The 19,698-nt window shown below is 38.7% G+C and overlaps 1 protein-coding gene across 2 annotated transcripts in view; it reads right to left on the bottom strand.

Moving 5' to 3' along the window:
- The window catches only part of GABRB3 (gamma-aminobutyric acid type A receptor subunit beta3), a 196,313-nt gene that overhangs the window by 36,515 nt on the left and 140,100 nt on the right, over positions 1-19,698 (bottom strand). The window lies entirely within an intron of this gene.

The raw sequence follows: 19,698 nt of genomic DNA, 5'->3' as shown, positions 1-19,698 counted from the left end.
TATTGCCATCTTCCCCATTTTTAAAAATTACAGATTAATGGAAAAACATTTAAAGGATTTTGAAGCAGCATGCAAATTTCTGTCTGAAAAATAAACTGAAAATATGTTGATTATACATGTACCTTTGAGTGAAACTGCATTTTTCAGTAACAGAAATATTTTTTCATTAACAGGCTACACTGGTTGGTACTTTGAATAACAGTAAATTGTGATAAAGTGCCACTAATGTCAACATTTGGTTTTCATAATTTTAAAGTTTTATGGTGTCTACTACGAGCTGCGATCCCTGACATAAAAGCCTAAATATGGATACAGCAGCTCAAAACATCCATTTTAAAATTCTTTATTTCATTTCAGAATTTGCTAACCTGACATTTTCATGTCATAATAATGCTATATTGAAATGCTTTTAAAGTCTTAGATGGTAGGGCTCATTCATTAGCTTCATGGTATTATAAAACATTGAAAAAAACCACCTGGGAACATTTTAGTTATGTACCAGCAAAACTGAAAAAAATAAATCACATGAAAAAAATGAGAATGTAAGTACAGGCCATTAAAACTCTGATTTTCAAATTACAGAAGTACTCTAAACAATAAAACTCTTCATGAGATTCTTCACAAAACACTGAGAAATTTATGTGATCTCCAAACACATTTAAATATTTAGCAGCAGGTGTGCAAGCCACAGGATACCTGCATTTGCATCTGGTTCTACAAGCTGGTGATGCAAAACCCCTCAGGCTTGCTGCTTGTTTGGGAAAAGGATGCTCAAGTTTTCTAAGCATGGCTGTTGGGAATGGTCCATTCTTGTAATGGGTTTCATGTGGAGACAATCCAATTTCAGGCACTGCTCCTGCCCTGTTTCCCTAAAGCCCCATGGTTTTTCCTTGAAATCATATGAAACTTGAGCCTGCTTTTCACAGGCAGAGCCTTTGCATTTTTGATTCAGTGATTCATTCTCTTTAATGAGGGAGCTGCTATAGTTTAAAGAAATCAAATTTAATTGCTTAGAAAAATAAATCATTATAGATATCAAGGAAAAGCTGTTCCCATTTTAAGAAACTAATAGGAGACCTTTGAAAACAAAAGGGCCCAGTGATGGGAGAAAGGAGCCCACGTGGAACTGCCTGGAAGGAATCTCATTCCTCAAACCTCAAATCTGACATGACTGCTGAGGAGAATGAGCTCTAATCTTTTTGTCAGCAGTTTTCTTCAGTGGGACTAATGGTCTCTGCTCAGCAGTGAATGAGGTGCACGAGACACTGGCTGCACCTGCCTCTCTCCTATTACATGTCACAAAGGCCACCTCTCCTCACATTCTCTGCAATCAGTTTTCTAACACTGATGCATTGGAACTAATATCCTCTACCAGCTCTGTTTTGCTCTGTTTAATTAAAGCTTGTTTCTATTAACATTCCAAACTTGCCAGCTTCTACAATGGTTTGCACAGCAATGTCAAGAAATTTGGGATTATAAAAGTTGTGGACACAAGAACAGTACACCAAAAGCTCACTACATGTAACTGCACATATATGCACAAAATAATACTAAAAAATGAAATAAAGAGAAGGGCTGGCACTGCATAGCATTGAAAGAAGTGAGCTGGCCAGCATCAAAATATGAGATAACAGCACATCTGAAAAAAAAGTTTTAGGCTAGCTTTCTTTTTCCTTTGGTTTGAGATAAAATATATGCTAACATCTAATGAATGGAGTAATTAATTAGCTAAATCAAACATACATAACGATAAAAGCACTAATAATCTGGCATTTTATTTTAAAATAACATTTACTATGTCAGGGAACAACTTTACAAATTTCATGCAGAAACACAACAACCATCAAACATCCAAAACTTACTGTGTCTTGAATGACAAAAGAACTTCCAAAACACGTTCTCTAAGGTAAAAATTTCACTAGTGCTTTCTCTGTCAACCCTGCTTACTTCTTGTATCATCTTGATTTTAAATTTTTAAATACCTTCAACACTCTTATGTCCATTAATGCATATAATGTATAATCATATTTGTATTTTGTACATTTGGGCTCTGACAGCCCTACCTGCTCTGAAGGTGATGACAGAAAGAATTAATGCATGCTTGGCCACCATCACACTTTTTTCAACTCCCTCAAAAAAAAAAAAAAGGAGCAGCAAACTTGTATAAGAACTGGCCTGAAACTGTTTGGCTGTACAAGAGTGATAAATGAGCAACAAAGGCCAGTTCCTTAGGGTGGCTCCACCCAAGTCACTCACTACCTGCAGAAAATATATTTTTAAAAACCCATATGGATATCAGCTCTCCTTCTCTGATTAGCTAATTTTCCATACTTTGTATGTATAAAGAAAGTTTTTTCCCTAGTCTAGACCCCAGAGGAAAACACAAAAATGGTTTGAGTGTAGACTGGAAAACATGAACTAGATATTTCAGGGAGAAGAGAAAATGAACTTTTGCCACTCAGTAAGTAGCCTACATAGGTTACTAAGGGCCACCTCCCTCCAGGGAGGCTATGATGACTAGTTCTGATACAGAGGTCAAGAGGGTAGATGTCTAAAGCCAGAAGAGATTCCTCCCACCACAGCTACTGCATTAGGGTGATATTCTGTGTCAAAGATAACACAGAGCTGCCAGCTTTAGGACATTCCAACTACTGCAAAGAGCAGTGGACAATTTTCTCAGCAGCAAAGACCTCCATAAAACATATTTCATTCCCCCAAACAATACAATGCAAGATTCAGCATTTACCTCTCCAGATCCTCACAGTAATAACAAGCTTCAGGTCAAGCATGGTAACAAAATCACTCAAAGCCCTGACAGGCAACAAACAGAGTGCTTCTCAAGTACAGGTGAAATGTCCTCAAAATGGGAAAAGCTCGACTGCACAGGCAGTGTGATCTTTCTCTTGTGCATTTAAACTTGCTACAAGGATAAAGGACAGTGCTGGGAATGCTTGAATTTCCAGCATGGCAACTATGCCACTGTTGTAAGGAAAGGCACACAAAAAGGTGTGATGGCTGTTCTTTCAATATTGTTTTCCCTGGTCAAGGGCAGTGGAAAACAGAACTAAAAAAACCTCAAATAGTAGATAATAATTTGGATATTATCAAGATAAGACATTTAGATACAACAATAAAAAGCCTGATATCATAACTTAACTAGTGTATAATACATCAGTGTCCCTTGTGTGTACTGGTTATGATTTTAACACATCTTAAGCAAGAATTATAGACTAACAAATATTGTATGTGCTAACCACGTACAAATAAATTTTAAGCATTTCCTACATTATATTGGTCTCTCTTGGACTAAGCATACCATGCAGGAAACCCAGCTAACCCACTCCTGAAAAGCCACTTCAGACAGATAATGTACAGTACCTAATGCACTGACTATAAGACCAATGAATGAAAAATATTAACATGCTGTAATAGTAAAGGAAACAATTACTTGTTTTCTATTACAGGGCTTGTTATCTCTAGTTTTTCTCTCCTGCACTCAATAACAGTGAAAGAAAAATTCTAAAATATAGTTTGCTCATCAAAATAAAATTAACATAATTATAGCAGCAATAACGCTCTATATTTGAATATCACTGTTTGCTCTCTTACTATATTATGTACCAGGGATGTTACAAGCTTTTTATTAGCTGTAAAAATGTTCCTTCAAAATGACTGCCAGATAAACACTGCAATTAATAATTAAGATAGAATACTGTTAATATGGCAAGTAAGCAAAAGAAATTATTCATGCAAAATGAAAGAATATATTGAAAATTACTGGAAATATTGGAAAAAATCATGCAAAAAAGAACTACTTCACTGCTTGGGAAGATAGCCTTGTGTCTACCTGTAATGCAGTTTCCTGATTTAAAATTGCATTTGGATGTAAATTCACATCCTTGTTTTCTTGACCAAAAGACAAATGTGATTATTACCATCAGTTTTTGGATTAATTTTGATGAGGTAATAAAGTAAGTACTCATTCAGTGGATAAATAGATTTCTTGAAAATCTATGCCTTAGTCTCTTTAGTAACTTCAGTCTCTTCCCTCACCTTCTACACGATTTCAAAACTTAGATATGGCTCCTGTTGTATAAAGAGCTATTTCTGCACCATTGATGATTGAATTATATTCTTCCCAATAAGCCCAAAATGAATTGTAAAACCAAACTCATGAAACTTATCCTCTGACAACATATCTGTAAATCTGTCACCCTACCATATGCAGAAGAGACCTGACAAATAGATTAATGCACACATTAATTCACATAGCTAAATATGAGTTTAATAAGGACATATTCAAAAAGGCAAACCATAAGAAATCAGAATTTACCAGCAATGCTATTCAGTTGTGTGAGATGATCACATGAACATTTTTCTCAGCTTTTAAAATTTTCTAATAGCTTCAGCAACTTTCACATTAAAGAAAAATTTTATTAAAGAAAGAATTTGGAATCCTAGAATCATTAATGCTGGAAAAATGCTCTAAGATCATTGAGTCCAACCACTAACCACAGTGTTCAGCACCAAACCTTATCCCCACATGCCACTTTTACAGGCCTTTTGAACACTTCCAGGAATGGTGATTCCACACTTCCCTGGGCAGCCTGGTCTAATACCTAAAACCTGTATTTTCCATTATATTTTACTCGTTGACATTTTGTCCAATGTCTAAACAATACAGCTTCTTACTTCATCACCAGGAAATGGAGAAAGCCACCAAAGTCTGTTGTCCTTTACTGTCTCTTACAAGAGAAGTGCCTGATGAGAATGTTTCTGGCAATAGATGTGGTTCCTGGGCAGCCTGAGAGGAGACCTGAGCATGCACAGACACACACACACATCCACTCCAGTCCACCAAAGCATCTTCTTCTAAAGTTTCTTGGCCTACCTGCTGTCCCAGTAAAGGTTCATCTCACCATAAGATCCTTTTCTTTGACACTATGCAAAACCTATACAATACTGACAGGTTGAAAACAGCACATTTTCCAAGAATGTGGCTACAATGCTCTTCCAGTAAGAAAATGCTAAAGCTCAATCACACTTATTTCAGTGTGGCCCTCCATATAGCCATGTTGTCTTGGTATCTTTTGTACAAAACCACCATTCCTGTTTTCCTCTTCTACTGACACACCAAAGGATGGTGTTGTAAACAGGAATTATTTAGCCTCCAAGAACCCACTTGAGTCCACAAAACAATTTTCCAAATAAATGTGTGATTGCATGGGTCTTTCCTGCCCCTCATGCCCTTTGACAGAGCTTCCACCTGCACTGACACCCCAGTGCCTTCTCCAAGAGCCTGTTCCTCTGGAGCATCCTTGGGTGCTCTGAGGAGGGTTGCCATACCAACCAGCACTTGGCTTTCTGCAGGCAAAGTGAGCACAGTTGACATAGCAACCAGCCAAAGCTGCCTCTCTGCTGCTTTTTGGGCACAGGTGGTGGTCACTGCAGTGGAATTGAAGCTTCTGAGCAGAACAAAGGGAGCAACCAGGCACCCCCTGTGGGGGACTGCCCCACAGCACCTTCCTGCCATGGCCAGTGGAGCTCACTCCTCAAAATCTGAGTGTTGGCTCCTCTCTCTGCTCCTCTGCCCACCCCAGACTGATAGGGATGCTGTCCTCCTCTTGGGTGCTCTCTCATCCCAGCATCAGACAAGAAAGCAATTGCTTGGGATGAGCATTGAAGGGAGAATAGAGAAAGAACAAGTTCCTGCAAATATTAAAGTTCAGGGATATAAGACAATAGGAAGACAGCCTGGAGTATTTAATCTCTGACAGATGAGGGTGGGGGAGAATACTTAAATACACCTTTTCTGATTCCAGGTATCACAGGTAAAACACCACAGGGCTCTCAGTAATCAGGAATTGCTATTCCCAAATGATTAAAGGAAAGCTAACACACACCTTTACACATCATGGGTATAATTCTCTCTGACCCAAAGCAGAAAGCTAGCAAAAAAAAAAAAAAAAAAAAAAAGTATGTTCTTACACTACATCCCTGAAGGGCTGTCCAAAGAATTTGTGATAAATTACAACCAAAATCCATTTGCTGATGCACAAATAGAACAAAAATTCAGTATCTGATAGGTCCCTCCTAAGAAAGAAGAATAGACATGTCAAATGTATAGATGCTGCTCTTGAAAAGTCAAAAAGAGAAGAAGTCAGAAAAAATACCATCAAATACCCTTGCAGAAAAAGACATACAAAAGAAAAATAATGCTAGGTTAAGTGATTCACTGCACTTGTTTAGAGCCAACTGCACATTTTAGAGCCAACAAGGCCTCAAGAAAACAGGTACATTTAATTGCACTAATTGAAATCCTGCTAACAACATACAGGGAAGAAAAAAATCAACTTCTATCAGCTGTCAGCTGGTTCCCACAATTGAGGCAGCTGACCTTAGAGAGATGGGAACTGACAACTAATGGATTGTGCCTCCTACACAGTAACAAGATGTGCCACCAGTGAGCTGGAGAAATGAGCTACTGACCTACAATCTTAAAGCTGTAGGTTTACTGTTTTTTGCAATTTGGAGATATGAAAAGAGGTTAAAAAATCAGGATATACCAGGTATCCATTTTAGAAAATGAAGGACTTATCATACTTCTTCTTTGTTCTTTCCATAAATACATAATCTTATATCTTTCCTTTGCATTTATTGAACTATCAATAAAAATCTGTAAGGAAAAAAAGCCTTTTGAGAAAGCCCTGTAAGTTGATATTATTTGTCATATTTATTCAGGCCCTCCAACTTCTGAGATTCTTGAATGCATGAACTATTTTAGTGTCTGCAAGGTGTCCCAGCACAGGCTCTAAAGCTGGGCATACATAGATGTGTTTCAAATACTGTGACCATAAATACATAGCTCTGTACCCCTCTTATTTGCTGTGATTAAACATGAAAAACATTAAAAAAAAATTTCAGTAAACAGTATTTCACATTGAAATTCTATTTTTTTGTCACCACAGAATTGTAAAAACACCTGTGTAAAGGCACTACAGAACTTGTAGATTTTTTTTTTAATCACTCCAGAGTCCACAAAAAAAATCAAAACTATATTTAGGAAGAGACAGCTGAGGGATACATGCACTTGAATGAAAATACGAATCTGTTCACACTTTTTAGTTTTAAAAAAAAAAAAAAAAAAAGAGTATTTACTCCACTGTGGGAAGAATTTCTTAAATCTTCTCATCTCCCAACCTATCCATTTGCTGACTCTGGGAGCCAGCCAATCTCACTGGCAGTGGAGCAGCAAGGCTGACACCCAAAGTTCTACTTGCTGTCTGTGAGTATCTGGAACAGCTGATATTCTTACAGGAAAACCCAGACACAGTGAACAAAAAGCCCTTAAGCCCTTTGAGGAGGAGAGCAGGAACACATTAGGCATCAAATGCTTTAGCTATGCTAAACTTGAAACATAATCTGTGTATTTTCAGTACCAGGCCTGGAGAGCATCCCCTCACCCTGCCAGAGCCAAGTCCCAGGAGTCCAGGTCCATCCTGGGTCCATCAGCTCTGCCCCACTGATGCCACAGCAGGGCTGCTCTCCAGCCTCCACACCCTGCCCCAGCTGCTCCTGGGCCCTGCCAAGCTCAGCCCACCCCTGACTCGAACCCAACCCCAGGGGAGTTCATTTCTTTCATTTCAGAGTAAGGGAATGAGCTGGCAGAGATTTATCCATGGTGGCTGAGGATTGCAAAGGTGATGCCTGAACCACCCTCTGCTGCCTCCTCCCTCCCCTTCAGACCTGTCACTCATGCTGCCACCTTCTCTCACATCTCCCTTTCACTCCATCAGTGATGCTGAGTCCAGCTCTGCATCTGGCAGTAACAAAACTGGGATGCATGCTAAGTCAAAAGGAAAACATGCAATTACTATCAACTCATTACTGGGGGTAGGATAAACTCACCCTGTGACAAGGCAATGCTCATGAAACTCAGAAAAGCACAAAATAAATAAATGGACAAAACCCCCAAATGCTGCACCCAAGAGGAAATATTGCAAGCATACTTGATATTAACATCCACACAGACTTCTTGCTGTACAGAAACTTGTGGAAGATGTAGGAGAGAGCATGTCCTTCTGACAGTGTCCTTTAAAGATCAGGCTGTGAGTGATTATAGAGAAATATCCTGCTGAAGCAGAGTCTCCCCACTTGCATGGGATCTGGACATCCTGCAAAGATCTGCTAATATCTTTTGGAAGGGAATCAAAATGTACAATTGCAAAAAGAAAAAGGAGAGTTTCAAACTACAATGCTGCCTAACTCCTTAAGCCACAAACAGTATGGTCTATGAAGGCAGGCATGTCCAGGGGTCTGTGTCTACTTAGGATATTTAGAGAAAAACTGATCCTGTAGTGGATAATTACTTTCCCCTTTGTGTGAACCTCAAAGTTCAGTAAGGCCAAGTGCAAGGTCTGTACCTGCATCAGGGCAAAACCAAGCACAAACACAGGCTGGAGGAGAATGGATTGAGAACAGCTCTGAGGAGGACTGGGGGATGCTAGTGGCTGGGAACTGGGACATGATCCACCCATGTGCACTCACAGCAAAATTCCTCATATACAGCTGTGCTAGGTGGACACACTGATTTCAAAGGTACCCCTCAAATTCGGAAGCACAGGCAGATATGAGTTATTTACATAAACTGAACTGTCTTTACCACAGGTACAGCCTGTAGCCACTGCTCAATTACTTACTTACTTAATCTACTATTGTCAAATATCTCAGAAGCAGGAAGTGCATTTATTAGGCAAGAAATCATTTTCCCCATGAGATCTTTGGGTGGACAAAACTACCACTCTCTACAACTTTTTGTAGTCAGGTGAGGGTTGGTCTCTCTCTCCAGGTGTCAACTGGCAGAACAAGGGGACACAGTCTTCAGCTGCACCAAGGGAGATATGGGCTGGATATCAGGAAAAAGTTTTTTACAGAAAGGGTGATAAAGTACTGGATGGTCTGCCTGGGGAGGTGGTGGAGTCACCATCCCTGGATGTGTTTAAAAAAAGATTGGATGTGGCACTTGGAGCCATGGATTAGTTGAGGTGTTAGGGCGGGTTTGGACTCGATGATCTTGAAGGTCTCTTCCAACCTAGTGACTGTGAAAATGTGTCTGTGTAAATCAGCATGAGCAAGGTACATTATATACCATTGCTTTCAGGGAGAAATTAGTATTCTGCAGAGTTGCTCAGTTAGGATGATCAGTGACCTCTCAAATATGAAAATTATATCCTTGACTGTCTATCTACCTCTGCTCTTGCTCCAGCACTGTCTTTCATGCTGGCTTCAGACAATGGTGTAGGAATGGAAGGTTTAGACTCATCAGGAACTGGACAAACTTTGAACAAAGTCTTTACAGCAAAAATGGGATTCAGATAAAGCTGCTGTAAGTAAAAATCAGGAAGGTCGCCAAAGAAGATTGAATTAAAGACTAGAGGAAAACTAAACAGGTGCAGAAAAAAACCTGGCTTGGGGACATTTCATAGAGGGATGAAATTATAAAAAGCTTTATATCCTTGAGAAGAAACATAGGGCAGAAGTTCATAAAACTCATGTAGAACACAAGCTCATTCTGTGCTCAAAAATACCATTTAAAGATGACATAGAAAAACTAGCAGCTACACCAAATACATACATTCCTACTATTGAAATGCTACAAGCTTTTTTACAAACCTAAGGGCACCTGGTTTTAAGATAGAATATTGACCTAACAGGAGCATCAGAGATGTGATGGAAGGAAAGGCAGACAGTGCAAACTACAAACTACACAGGCAAGAAAAAAAGAAAGCAGTGTATGCTAAAAAATGCTTTGCATCAGATAATTGCTCTGAATGTTGCACATTATGGATTAAGAAACCAGGACTACAGAAGTATTAGAAAAAGCTTTCACCCCTAATCAGGATGACAGTGGTGTGAGTGACATACCAAGAGAGATTTAAAAGACAACAAGAAAACAAATTAGTAATCAGAAACTTCAATCACCCCCACAAAGATTGGGTAAATGTCAGGTTGGGGTGTGATGCAGAGACTAAATGACACCACAAATGACTGATTCATGGAGGAGCTTTTACTAAAAGCTGAAACAAGCCAAGATACCCCTGGCTGAGTTCTGAGCAATGTGCAAGTCATGGGGCATAATGCTGTGACAGAAACACTGATCAATAACCCTGACAGAATTGGGAAATTCTCTTTCAAAACTGAGAAAATACTAAATTAACATAAAAATAGTATTTGATTTAAAGAAATAAAAAATGAGGCTGCTTGCTTCAAAGTTGGAGAAAAGATTGTTTGTAGTCATCATAAAATGAACTTTCAAATATCGAAAGCAACTGTTGAGTAACAAACAAACAAACCCCAGAGTGTTTGTTACAACTAAAGAAATGTACTTCAAAAAAAAGAAGTCACATCCAAAGGAGAAGAAAATAGCTAAGAAGGTACACAAGCAAAGCAAAATAAAAAAGCAAGACAAAACTGCCTAAGCATTAATTTTTTAAAGGCATAAACACTTACTGTAAATCATCAAATGGTATTAAAAGAAAGCCTTGTAAAGCAAGAATGTTTTACATTTATATTTTTAATGACCAGGTACAAGAAACAGAGACCAGCAGTTTTTGCAACAGTGGGAGGTCACCTGCAGACCTGAATGAGGATTTCTGCAGACCTCCATCATCCTCATAACCATGACAGACAGGAGATGAACACTGAGGTAACCTAGATTTGCTAAAACATTTCTTTGAATAGTGAAAATGGCAGGTGTGATTGTGAGGAGGTGCAGAAGGACAGCAGCATTCTGTGTGCTTGAGTGATAAAAAAAGAAAAAAAAAAAAATCAATGCTGATGCAAAGTGAGGAAGACTTGAGGAAGAAACACGGAGAAGAAACAACAGTCAAACTATGGACTAATTTTTGGGTTCTGAGCTAACTGTGGCCAAAAAACTTTTCCCCAAACTGTGGGGAATTAACCAGATTTTTATGAAACAATCAGTTCAGCATTCTGTAAAGTCAAAATAAGCAAACATTACAACTATTTGGAAAGTAGATAGAAAGGACAGTTTGAATGGAGCTCTGAGCAACCTGATCTAATGAGAGGAATCCCTGCATATGGTGGCAGGGCTGGAACCAGATGATCTTTACAGTCTCTTCCAACCCAAACCATTCTGTGGTTTCTGAAAGTGTCACAGAAAAAGGGAAAACTCACTGCACATCATTTTAGTTGACTCACACATACACTGAGTATAGTTCAGGTCCCTGTCCCCACCAGGGCAGAGCATAACAAGGAGCAAGGAACTGCAGCAAGAGGAATGAAAAGCACAAAACTCCACATAAAACCAGACTAAATATGCAAGGACTTTTCTGCCTACTAAACAAGCAGCTAAGAGATAAATTGAAGATACCTGTAATAATGTTGTGGAGGAGGCCAACAGCTATTTACTCCTCCTCACTTGTAAGAAGCAGAGACCAGATGTTGGGCTCTGAACAAATGAAAGGATAATCTATTTTCACACATATGTATATGTGTATGCATGTGCATGTTTAAACCAGGTGGTTCTTACCCACTGCTTGACACCAAAAATAAGCAGATGGCCCAGAGTCCCTGAGCAGTTTCATAGTATGATTCTAGAAGAACATCAGAGAAGTAACATAACCTAAAGTTAAGTCTCAACCCACTTTTATGCTATGCTAAGAGCATTCATCATTGCCCACAGCAGGAAACTCAATACCAAGAAAGGCAGATTTCAGGCCTAACTCCATAAAACCATTCTCACGTCTTTATCTTCTTGGAGCATGCTATGAAGTCGTTTAGGACTCTGCAGTATTGTTCAGGAGCTGATGTGACTGTCCTGTGGTGTTAATAAGCATTGCTGTCAGGGCTGACAACTTATCTTTCCCAGAGGAAAGGAAGTTGAAACCTGAAACACTCCCACAATTCATTTTTGAGTCAACTGCATATGAAGATGATTTTGAACATGAGATTTTTGCAAATAGCACAAATATGTCAATGTAGAATATTTTACTGCCTGTCAAAGTTCAGAAATTATTTTAGAATCACTTCTTTCATGATTTTGAGTGATAGTCATGTTCACTTTAATTTGTCTAGCATCTGCTCCTGGCAAATGTAAGCAGATGTGTCTAATTATTACCTTTTGATACTTGTATATGCATAGCATGAGTAAGATCATGAAGAATACTGACTTTTGTGAAGAGGAGGCAAAATGCCTTTGAAGCCAATGACATGGTAATGAATCAGACAGCTAAAATATCTGTTTTATAGTTGTGAAGTTGGCAAATAAACACAAGTAATACATTATTCCAAGTGAAAACATTTTTGAAGATGATAGATACATATGTAAATTTAAATTAGGTTGGAGCTCAACATCAGAGCTGCGTCCTTTCCAATTTAAGCTTGCAGAATCACAGAACATCCTGAGTCAAAAGGGACCTAGAATCATTAAGTCCAGCTCCTGATGAGTTGATTAATGGGGGTGATCGATCCTTGACCTTATTTTTCAACTGTTAATACCATTCACATTTTATTTGAGTGGATTTTGCCTATTGAAAGATTCTTAATTGGTTAAAATGGTGCTTTTCAACACAACACAACAACTACAGGCAGAAGTTTCACCAAACTCCCCTGCAGAACCTCTAGCCCCGCAACTGCTTGTGCAGCTTTTCTCTTCTCACATCTCTAGCCTTGGATTTCGGGCAACTTGTTGACAGTGCAGTTCCTGGACTTGCTGCTGTGTCCAGGGACAAACTGCTGCCTCACAATCCTGCAGCTTGCTGCTGTGCAAGGGAGCAGATGCCAGCTTCACATCCATGGTTCTGGCAGGTCACTGTCTGCCCTGTCCCTGGCGAGGCTGCTGCTCTCCATGGCAGCATCCTAGAGGGTCTCTGGATTCTTTGGGTGCTGGAGTCAGGTCACTATAAGTGTAGATGACCATGGCTTAAGGCTGTGGAAAAACTCTCTCAGTAGTGGTGAATAAAAAACCACCCCCAGAATCCTCCACTTCTAGTATGTTGATCATTGCCAGAAAGTTTTCTGCTCTTGTTAACATTAGTTCCTTTCTGCTGCAATAATTTTAATATTCCTAATTGCTCTTCCCTATTGGATCTCCTCCTTAAACTCCACCCTAATTCCTCCCTTCCTCCAAGTTTCTAAATTCCCCTGACATGCCCTAACACCTCTTTTTGTCCATTTGTCCTCGTGGATGGAACTGGCCTCCCTGTACCATCTTTCCCAGTTCATTCAGTACAAACTGTTTGGCTTACTGTTTGTTGTTTTCTAGTATTAAAGTTTTTTAGTTCCCAAACAATCAGGTCAGATTGTCTTTCTGCATAAAATCGCTGCGTTCAGTGCAGCCTCCAGCCCTAATAGCCAAGCTAGGAAGAAGGATCAGAGACTACATTTGGAGTTATAAAATGTATGTCAGAAAGGGAGTGTGATAGGTTTCTAGGGTGATTTGATCAGCAAGAGCTGAAATCTGACAACTGTTGTGAGAGCAAGGCTGTCTCAAATCAAGAGGTTGCACTGTACAAACCAAATGCAAAGTTGGTTACCCTATCTCATACACACAGATCATGTCAGCAAAGGAGGAAATATTTTAAAGTATCAATTAAAACCACAGAAAAATTCTTTTAGCAGTTTAAATTTTAAGAATGCTTATTTCACTGTTATATCACCTGGTTTTATTTACAGTATGCACATAAAATGACTCTGCTTATGACAAAGTACCAAACTTCATACAAAAAAGATATAAAACTTGAAAATAGTTCAAATTCTGCTGGATGAGAAAGATGCACCTAAAACCACATTGCATGCCACTACAGATCACTGGAGAAGCTAAACATAATTGTTCCTCAACCTTAGTGTACTATATTCAAATTTGACTGTTTCTATTTATGCAAATAATTGTTTTTTCTCCACTATTGGCTACTTTTTGGGACAGCTACTATAACATTTATCTTTTCCTAATTAGATTTGAAATTTTCAGCTATAAGCAGAAACAGAATTATAAAATTTTTAGTTGTATAAAACAAGAACATAAAGTAGCCTATGTCTCTAACTCAGAAACAGAATGTAAATCTATGTGTGATACAATCTAGTTTCACATTATCTTTTTCATGTTTGTCCAAGTTCATCTCATAAATAATTAATTCCCACATTACCAGCTGTCCTACATGGTCCCAAATCCAGTAGCTCACCTTCAGCATAGAAGCTGCTGGATACTGAACACAACAAAACATCTGATGCTTTAGTGGGAAAAGAGATCTCAGAAATTTGGCTGTAATGACAGAAATGGATGCATTTGAAAAACATGGTTGATTGATTATCTTTTACAACTAACTGTAACAAATGTGTTTACACTAAAAAAAGAACTGACTTTGAACTCAGACTCTGTTCCCCAGCTAAGTGATTTATTCTATGATTAGAAAAAGGCTTGAGTTATTGATATATGCATTATTACTACAATAGCATGACATGGTAGACATATTGCAAATGGATTCATAAAGTGGGGCCCTGATTATATAACTGTTGCAGCAGACTTCTCACCAGGGGTAGAAATGAGCCAAGACACAGACTCCCATTCAACAACAGGAAAAGGGTCCTGGTTCATTGTTCTTCACAGTTTTGCCATCCTGACTCTGAATACAGCAAGCTCCTACTGCAGGGTCCAACTGCAGACTCTGACTGTGGCTAATTCTTGCTGGACTGTGACTGCAGACTCCGAGCACAGCTTTGACCCAGCTCAGCTGTGACTGCAGCTCCAACAGCAGCTCTAACTCCACCAGACCCAGACTGACCTCACAGCAGATCCTTTATAGCACTAACACTCTTTCTTGTTTTGCTCTTCTTTGCATCTCTCTGGAGCAGTCCTTCTTCCTCAGGGCTTCTCTACCTCCTCCAGGTCCTCTTTCTCCAGGCTCTGTACCTTCAAGAGCCTCCTGACCCCCCAGCCCACCCCCTTTTATCATTTATCTTTCTTAGTCACAGCTGTGACCCATTAAGGGCAATGCTGTTCTGCTTCTTTGGTAATTAGTATAATTGTGACTTATCAGGGGTGAGGTTGCCTGTAGTCTCTTCTTCTACACCTACATATAATGACTAAATACAAAGAATTTTTCTCTCTTACCAGGAGCACAGATTATACATGCATTTGTACGTGCAGGCATGCAGTCTCTAAGTCCTGGTTCCATACTGCATATGAGACAGACATGCAGTTACTTTCTGTCACACTAACTCATCTTTTCAGTATCATGGCCCTCCTACCTAGCCTTTAAAAACGTTCTGGCTTATAGTCAACCTTTGAAAACAAGTAATTTGTGATAATTCTCAAGCCACCTGAAATACATGAAGGGTTGAAGCTATTGTTTCAAAACCTTTACCTGCGGCTATGAATTCAAGAAGGCTAATTTAATCATAAATGATTTTTAAAATATCACTAGGTAATATTGCTTTTTTGGAGAAGAAGTATTTATTTTACATACTTCAAGTTTCAAAATTGGTTGACATTTCTTTGCAGGAATAGTCTTCAAACATCTACAAAATGCAATGTCATCTGGGTGTTTCCATTAAAGACAATGACAAATTATATTGAAAACTGTGGAAAATTAGCCGCTGCCTTTTATAAGACTAGAATTTCTTTGACTGCCATAGTTTGGGGTACACTTCACTTATTCTACTAAGTCAAACTCTCCTTTCAGTCAAAGGGAATGAAATTATTTGAAACTGGGGAACACAGTGTCCCCAGGAACTGAAAACAGCAGGAATAGCTGATCAGTAAGTAGAAATCATAGATTATGAAGCTGGGTGTTTTGGGCAGTTAGAAGAGCACCAGGAGTTACCAGTGAAATGCACATGTGAAAGATGCTGCTGTGATCCTGCAGCAGGTGACAGAAGTCAAAGTTCCACTGCACAAGGTACCAGTTAAAATTTCCTCTAAAATACACTGAAAAGTTCTAGTCACCTTTCTTCAAAAACTTCAGCTGGGAAAACTGCAGGTGAAGGGCTAATGAAAGCCCAAGGGAAGAGAGAACCTGTCTTCTGAATAAAACACTGGCTTGTTTAGCTCAGTGACATGAAAAATGGGAGAGTATGGTGACTCCATCCACTCACTACATGCACTGTTTTCTTTCACACTGAGAAACAGGAGATGGAGATCATGTGCATCCACATCTTAGCAAAACATTGTCAGGATATATCTGCTTTATTTACTTTGATCCTAAGGAAGGAAACACTCCATGCTCAAATGTAATCTAAGACAGTGTACAATTGATTGCCTCGAGAACCACCCAGACAGAGCTCTTCATCATTTAGCATTAGCCTTTCACAGAAAGTCCTAAAAAACTCCAACTTTTATAAAAAAATAACCAACAGGTCCTTTTTTTTTTTTTTTTTTTTTTTGGAAGGTATTTAGGTGCAGTTAGGATGTAGCTCCTAAACTACCTATGATCTTGAACTCCTTGCTGAAGTTCTATGAAAACAAATTGTTCAAATTTTAATGGGAATTCATTAGAATAACTTAGTCAGGTATTTTCTTATTTATTAGGAAAAAGCCATCAATTATATTTAAAGGCATCAATTGCCTAATTAATGACCTGATTCATTGGTTGCTGTCATTGCTTGCCACTAATGAAAGATTCAAGTTATTTATTTCAGATGATGTATAGTGTTAAAACCTGAAAATCTGAACTAAACCAGAAGTTGTGGAGCTCATCCAAGCACACTTATGGCTAAAGCCACAAAGCCACTTCTATATAGCAATCCTGTTCAAGTGTGTACTTCACACTGCACACACATGCATTTGGAAACCAAGACACAGACCTCAAGAGCAGTGAAACCATGTGCACAGTCTCCTCATGTTGGAGGGATGAATGCATCAAGCTGCACCTGTGCAGCCTGTGGGGATGTCAAAGGGCTGCCTGACCAAAAAGTGACAAAAAGGCTCAGGAGTTTGAGAAAGGGAGACAAGACCCTGCTGTGAGAGTGCAGTTTGAGCAGCCTGATGAGTCAGGAGACAGGAGCTGCTGCCCTTTGTGCTCTTGTGATTTGAGCTGCAGGGTTCCTTAGGAGTGGTCTAATGCCCCAGTACCAGGATCCAAGTGTGACTGATTTACAGGGAAGAGCTCTTGAGAGGCTGATGAAGAAAGAAGACACAAAGCAGGGCTAACACTCTTCTTTGGCATCCCAACACCTTGCAAAACCAAGGTCTAAGTTACAATGCAGTTTCTGCTTTCAGGCTGTTTCTGTATCATCATGTTAGGATGATGTTTTATTTTAAGTATGCTTATTCTGGCATTCAAGGGTTATGCTCACTTTTAACTGAAAGGAATTATCACATGGAGAAAGTATTGACAAAACCCTGGAACAACAGTGATAGTGTGCAGCTTACACTCAAATACTCTTAGGCTTGGACTTAGATAGGATGAAAGCACATTCACGTGGAGAAAGTGAATGTGCTTTAATGAGACCTCTGGCACATCCATGCCCAGATAAGCATTCTCTAGAACACAGCAGCAGAACATGAGCTGCCCATTTTACATTATTTCTATCGTGTGATTCAGATTCTGGACTGAGCTCAGACAATTTGCAGATAATGGTCAAGATTCAGCTAATGTGATGCTATTAGAATTCTACAGGTTCTGATGGGTTTGAACTCCTGTGTAAAGGAGATGTTCATTTCTCCCAGTAAACAATAAAGTAATGATTCATGTAGAATGCTATGGTGCAAGACTAAACACAACCCAAAATTAAACATGTATGCTTTCCTTCTTTCAGGGCAAACATTGGCTTTTTCTGTTGTGTTCTGCCTGCTAGACATTTCTTTCTCCTTCTATAAACTGTGTTTCTGCTCAGGCAAATTCTTCATTTATTGATTCTTTTCCTTTTAGTATTCAACCTACAGTCATCCATTATAAGGTCTGTGTCACTGTAGCTTTATCCTTTTCACCATATTTCTGTTTCTGAGTATATCTAATTTGATCTGTGCTTTTAAATGCATTTCTCCTTCCATGGAAATCATATTTCTTCCTCTAAATATATTCCCCCATACTTGTTGCTGCCACTATGTGCTTTTTAGATTACCTTTGTTACAGTATTATCAGGCCATAGCAACAGATTCCTCCTTATTTCTCTGCTGTGGATTTAGTCTGAATTCACACAGATATAATGGTGAACAAACAGAAATAGAACATTTTGAGGTGTTGGGACCAATCTTTTTCCACAAGCCAGTACTTGTATTTATGTGAATGTGTTTTAAGAAGTATTCCTCTTCCTTCTGAAGATGCTGTGAATAATAAGCAGTCATAGAATTCTGCAGGGGTGGTCTGAGAAATTTTGCTGGTTGCTGTTTGCTGGCTTTTGCCATTCTTTTGCCCATCAACTGTGGTTATTCACTGTTAGATGTAACCAGTTTAAATCTCAGTAATCTAAACCTCTCTAAAACACATAGGTAGTAAATATAACTCCCTGATTTGGAAAAAAATACAGATCTTTGAAGCCACCTAAAAACTAACCATTTTATCAATATGCTCAAGTTTTTATATATTATCTGAGCTACCCAGACTCAGGTTTTATCAGGACCATAAATTAAACAGACAGAAGAGGAAAGACTAAAAGACTTCTGAAGTCCAACCAGAAGCATTCTGCATTTTGTTCCAAGATTTACATGCAGGTAAAAAAGGTTAATGGCTACTGATCCCTCTCTTTCTGGCAGCTTCCATGGGCTGATACTGCTGTGTGTTTAATGTTGAATTACAGGAGGAGTATTCACTGGTTCATTCAGGTCTCACCACCTGGATATTTATGCATAGAGCATTAAGGAAATGGAACTTAGTAGTTTGGAGACTTTCCTTTGAATTATGTAGATTTCAAACCAGTCACTCCAAAGGGCCTCAGGATAACTGTTAAGAATAATTAAAACATTCATTATCAAGGAATTAATCACAGTAGATCACAACCAAACTAATCCAATGCAGTCACTGCATTTCCTTATTTGTTGCCTTCATAAGGAACGTATATCACAACTTTCCCAGAATGCTGAAACTTATTTCAGATGGATTAGCCAAACAATTTCTAAGCAATTTTTAAAAATCCATTCTAAAAATAAGTAATTCTATTCTGAATATAGCACTCTTACTGAACATTTTGTTCTTTTAGTCTTCATATGCTGCATCTTTACAGATCAATTCATTCTTTACTGAACATTTTATTCTTTTACTCTTCATATGCAAGGAAAAAGTTGACACCTTTTATTCAAAACATTCTAAAATATTCTGGAGTGTACACACTTTCCCTCCACTGATCACTTTAACTGTGAAGTTGTTACCAGAAAGTTTTAATCAGAAATTCTTCATCAATCTTGAACCAGCAAGTTCTAAACTTTAAAGTAACTTCCAACCATCTTTGCTGTTTTCTGTCTCAGAAGAAAACTAGAACAATCATAAAACCAAAAGAATTCAGCCCATGTTAAACCTCCAGTGCAGTTTTTACTAGGGCTTCTAACCATAATGATGAAATTCCATTCATTTTGTGTAGCTGTCACTCCACAAGAAGAAACAGCTTTGCAGAAAGCACCACAATGATTTGTACCCATTTGCACGTGTACAATTTAGTTACAGTCTAGAAATAATCCAAGCAGCAGAGATGAAACTCTTGATGGAAATACAAATATTCTATTGCAATGACATCACTGCAGCATCA

Source organism: Oenanthe melanoleuca, chromosome 1 (assembly GCF_029582105.1).
Source record: "Oenanthe melanoleuca isolate GR-GAL-2019-014 chromosome 1, OMel1.0, whole genome shotgun sequence".
NCBI lineage: Eukaryota > Metazoa > Chordata > Aves > Passeriformes > Muscicapidae > Oenanthe > Oenanthe melanoleuca.
This window is presented reverse-complemented; position numbering and strand designations above follow the sequence as displayed.